Source organism: Amblyomma mixtum, chromosome 3 (genome assembly GCF_055824585.1).
Source record: "Amblyomma mixtum isolate Tamu chromosome 3, ASM5582458v1, whole genome shotgun sequence".
NCBI classification, from domain to species: domain Eukaryota; kingdom Metazoa; phylum Arthropoda; class Arachnida; order Ixodida; family Ixodidae; genus Amblyomma; species Amblyomma mixtum.
This window is the reverse complement of record NC_143014.1, coordinates 311844402-311849943: the sequence shown is the minus strand read 5'-3', so window position 1 is coordinate 311849943 and position 5542 is coordinate 311844402. Positions and strand designations below refer to the sequence as shown.

Genomic DNA, 5542 nt, shown 5'->3' with positions numbered 1-5542 from the left:
CTGAAAATAGCCAAGACTTTGTCAAATTACGGAGCTGAAAAAACAACAGATCAAGCAGCGTCTTCTTCGTCTTCAGCAGAAAAAAAAACCGTATCACAATTTCGCATTGATATTACTAACTACCGGGATATTGAGAGTCATTTCAATGATTATTTCCATAGAGTATTTTCTAAGCCTAGCATCAGTTCATCCAAGAACAACACGTTACACCCTTCTGAAGCAAATTATATTTCATTCCCTGGCATAGTTTCAATGCTATTAAAATTAAAAACTAAATCTTCATGCGGTCCTGATAACCTTGCAAACATATTTTTTTGAAAAGATATGCTGGACCTATTGCTAAGTTCCTTGCTAGCCAGAGTTGTGCCCATATTCAAGAAGGGCGACCGTTCATTGTTAGAAAATTACCGTCCAATATATCTGACATCCTAAACTAATTGAACACACTATTGCCAATCACATCCACACATTTTTTGATAAACACTCAATACTGTCTAATTTTCAACATGGATTTAGAAAAGGCTTACCACCAGTTACCCAACTGATCACAGTGATACATTCACTCGCCTCATGCCTAGACAAAAATGGTCGAATTGAAGCTGCATTTCTTGATTCTAGCGAAGCTTTCGATAAAGTTCCACATGACAAGCTAATACTAAAACTTAGACTTCTTGAGCTTCAAGAAATCTTGATCGCATGGATGACGCCGTGCCCAACGTTAACGGAACTGAACTCGGTCAGACTACATCGCTCGTGACACGCACGAAAGTACGTCATACCCACGTGACTAATTTAAACAAAAGGGCGCTTAAAATCGACATAAACTTTTTATAATATTCAGTTACAGCTTAAATACTCATCTATAATAGTACAAGTGTTAGGTTTTGTTTTAAAATTTGGTTGAAATGTTTTTAAAGCGCATGAGTTGAGGCGAGGTGGCGGCCATGGCTTGCGGCGGAGTTCGCACCCATGAACAGTAGAAAATGAATTGAATTTCGTCCAGACCGTCGGTTCGACGGCATTTAGTTCGCCCATACGGAGATACTCGATGCCAAGCAAGCGTATGACAGCGTACCCCATGCCGTCCTTTTACCCATGTTTTTACCTCCCTGTCAGACTTGGACCTGGGGCCTCCGGAGCATCTGCTGGCCGACATTCTAAGTCTCTGTGAGGAAAACACGGTCGTCGCGCACTTCGGGTCCTCGATCGGCCCCATCGCAGTGAAGAAAGGTCTGCGCCAAGGGTGTCTGTCGTCGCCACTCGTATATTCTATACGGCGAGCATCTAGCGAGAGCTGCCTAGGTCGCAGAATGGTTCACTGGCATGGATGACGACCGCCGCGGACAATCTAGTACTGCCTGTGGAATACCCCCCAAGGATTTGCGATTTCTGCTAAACAACTGCGAGAATGTGGTAACTCGTCTGAACCCGCGGCTCAGTTCCAAGAAGACTGTGGTTTTCTGTTTGGCTGGAACCAACACAACGGATTAAGAATAGACGATATGCGAAATTGCTTGGCGGTCTGGCAACACCACGCCCACAACTTCCGGTTTCCATCTTGGCGCGGTCGAGCTCGTCGAGCTGGTGCATCGTTTGCTATGCGTACTTTCTTCTTGCGAGTGGAATTTCAACAGGCAAGCTTCAGCTGCTGCGTTGTTTTCACAGCTGATCTTCGACTAAATGTAGGTGCTTTCAATAAGCGCCAGCTTACTCCTACCGCATCCTCAGCTTCGCTTGAAGTCTGGCGCTGATGATCGCAATAATCGGCACTCGAAAGTGGGTTGGAAAGTCGAACCGTGACCGTGTGCTGTTGTCGTTTTAATGCTCGCATTAAAGCACCAGTTCAAGCATCACGCATTATCATGGCTATTTTATTCCCACGTGGACGCGAATTCATCTGGTAGGGTAGCGAGCGGTTATTTTGCGGTGAGTGCGCACGTGTGTTGACAAACTTCTGTGACAGTGCGAACTTTCGTTCGCGCCGACGCCAGGAGCTTCGTGTATTGCAGTATAATCACACAAGACCCTCGACCAGCTGCGTAATTTGATTCCTTTACTGTAATGTGCAATGCGCATCCGCGGTTTTCAACGTCACCGTTTCAGAGCCCGGCGTCGGTTGATTTTCGCCACAATTCGTTGAAACCGCGTCCTGCAGTGCTTAAGACGCAGTCAGTCGACATTAACAACAGGAAAGTAGGCATGCACATATAATTCAAAATATTGTAAGCAAAGACGCAGCTTTTTTTTTTTTCAGATAAGCACTGAGCCACCGCGGCGGCTTGATTAGAGAAAGATGTTACAGCTGTAGGTGCATGCACGGACTCGATACGCTGGTCAAGCTGTGTGTGCAGGGGCGAAATTAGCATGTTCGGTTGCTTCCGAAACTTAATCAGCTTACTCCCAAACTTGGACAAATGGCTTTGTTGCGAAGCAAGCTGTTGGAGCTTGCCACAACGATAATAAAATCTGATGGCCTGAAGCGTTTTCAGAACACTGTTGCACGTACTTTCTAGCTTAGACATGCGTCCCTCCTTCATAATAAAGTAGCTATATCATTCGCTTCTTTTTTTTTTAGATTTTCGTCGCCGCAGATATCGAAGGTATAGGAATCCTCAAGAAATAAACCATTCGCACCTCAGTTTTTATACGTAGGGTGTATTGCTTCACAGACTCCTTAACGCGCATAACATATGCGTATATGGTCCAGAGAGTTTGCTCGCCCTTCTAAAACTAACTGAACACGGGAAAAACTAAGCAGTAATCGGCATATGGTTCTTCGAGTGAACTTATTTCGCCACGGCACAAGCGATTGGCCCGCTCAAAAAAATTACCTTCTCTATTACGTTGTTCAAATATGCGTCTATATATATTCACGTCCGACCGGAGAGTTGATAAATGCACGAAATCGGCTTCTAATTTTGATCAGAGACAACAAAGGCTGTGGTCCTTATCTGAATTTAAACGCAAATCACCTCGAGAGAGTTGTCAAAAATCAGCACAGAAAGCGAAAGCTGTGCACTGATCCGCGTGCTGACACATGATACCTCGCATGGCGTTTTGTGTTACTAAAACGTTGGGACGGAGTAAAAAAATAGAAAAGTGAAAAGCTTGAACGCACCTAGTTCTGGCACGCATCGTAGTGTCTTTTCACAGTGGAGACGGTAGCGCAACACTGCATCGGCATTTTACTTTTCAAACGAAGCGCAGCCGTTTTAACCCAACGCTGGGCAGCGGTTTCGTTTTCTGTACCGTGCCAACATGGAGGACTTAGTTCTCGGAGCGCCGAGAGATGGCGCTGCGCATTTCGCATATCGTCTATTAACCCTGGAAAATAAGACCGCTGAAAATCTGTTACGGCCTTCACAAGGTTACCGACAGGCTGCCCTTACCTTCCATGACGCCGATTTGATCAGACGCTATTCTGAATGTGTGGGCAAGCAGACAAAACTCACTTGGCTCTCTCCTGCCAAGTCCTTTCTAGTCCACCACGGATGACAAATTCTACAGGCGCTTCGGTCTCCATTTCCCACCCAGCTAGAGGAACTGGATCGCGATCACAGCAGCAAACGTAATGTCCGAGCCCCAGTGGAGACCATCGAGAAGCATCTTGCTGGATGGTGGGTGCTGTGTACCAACGATGAAAGGAGCACCTCTATAAACACTGGTTGAGGGTGTCATGTGGCAGCAGTCACTGAAATGGCTACCAAGCTTACGATCTGCTGCTGTCATTCCTGTTCCAGTTTTCTATATGTGTGTGTGTGTTCATGCGTGTGCATGCATTCTGTGTAGGGAGTGACTAGTGGTGTGTGCTATGTGCATGTGTTTGTGTACTCTGGCTGGGCACCACAGCAGCTGTCCCCATCTGATTCAAAGGACAAGGCCACAGTCATCATCAGGCTGTCTCGACTAACTCAGCTCTCCACTGTTCCACAGGCGTGAAAGAATTATCATGCAGGATCTCAGATTTGGCATGCATAGCAATTTCATGGAGTGAAATTTCTAACTACATACAGGGCTTCGATGGTGCACTGCGCTCGATGCCAGTGTGATGCTTCAAGCTATTGAAAGCAAAGAAAGTTCCCTGTGCCCGCCCCTCAAAATTGTTTTTTTTGGGGGGCAGTTATGAAGAGTCCGTGACGCCATCAAATATGAAAGACCTGAAGTGCTGTGTAGCCAGACTGTTTGTCTGGCTTCCATTGGTTACTGTCACATAAAGCAAAGTGCATGTCTGCGCATGTTTCTGTAAATAAGCTCTCCAGCAGTGAGACCTGGAATAAAAGTCTCCATCTCCAACTTTTGTTTTTTAAACGAACAAATCAGCTTTGATGGTTAGTGCTCTAGAGCACTATTCTATCAGCACAGCCGATCACGCCTCGTGTTAAACTACAACACACTCCTGCACTATGCACTGCATATCGTCATCTTCATCAGCTTCCAGGCGCGAATAGATCGGATCACCTTAGCCTTGATCAGAGCTTAACCTAGTCTAATATCTGCCAGACTTGCCGACGACCCAGCAAAACAAAACCATGAGCCAATCAGGCTTAACACATGCTTTCGCACGTCTGTTCAGGTGAACTATGTGAAAACCCTATCCTTCTTCGTCTAGAATTAGATCATTATTTCTTGTCTGACAGAGTGAGAACTGCAGTTGGAAATGGTGCATTGCATATCTTGGTTGCACATATGAGGATATATGCACTGATGTAAAATGTGTAAACTAGGTGCAGATAGCTTTGGGTTCTGTTTTTCGAAATGCTCGAGCAGATTCTTGTAGGATATTAACAAGGAAAAGCTATGTACCACATTTTTCTAGCTTTGTGTTTGCAAGTTTTTTTCTTTCTCGAGTCCTTTTCGCAAAATCGTTTTTCCTGCTGCTGTTCTATCTACTCCTAAAATTTGAACCACTGGGTCAGCGACCTTACCGCGGCATGTGGCTAGGTCAGTAGGACTTCAGTCAAGGAGAAATTCAGAAATCCTCAATTGCTGTGCATTGCACGTGGACCCTAAAGAACCCCAGCTGGTCAAAGTTAATCTGGTGTCCACTGCTACGGTGTTCCTAATAGCTCACACGTTACTGAGGGATGTTAAGTCCTATAGTTTACAATTTAATTTTTTTTGCAATCTCTAGAGAGCTCAAGTTAGTGTTGTGTCTGTTAACGTATATTTCCCTCTATAGGAGAGTATGGAGACATTTACACCCATTCGCGTTTAATTGTTATATACGGTGGGTGAGTGGTGCCATAGGTAGAGCACAAAACTGCATGGGAACACTTAATTTCCTCATCCTCATTATCCTTTGAAAGCATAGAGCAGACCACAGAAAACGCCTGAAACATCTGTGTTCTAAGGCACTTTAGCTGAGTTCCAGAGCCAAAAGTAGTGTGCTGATATGAATATTTTGCAGTTCTCATAGTCACTTCAGTATGCCTGCAGTGCCAAATTTAAGAGAAGAACCTTGCTCGGTTGGCGGGAAGACTCCGGGGAAAGCTGAAAAAAAAGGCTACGCCTTCCCCTCAGGGGCACCGGGAAGAGACACAAA

The 5542-nt window shown here is 45.2% G+C and overlaps 1 protein-coding gene across 2 annotated transcripts in view; it reads right to left on the bottom strand.

Annotated features, from left to right (window-relative positions):
* Nucleotides 1–5542, bottom strand: part of LOC149355618 (uncharacterized) — a 57299-nt gene that overhangs the window by 22872 nt on the left and 28885 nt on the right. The gene's annotated exons all lie outside the window — the stretch shown is intronic.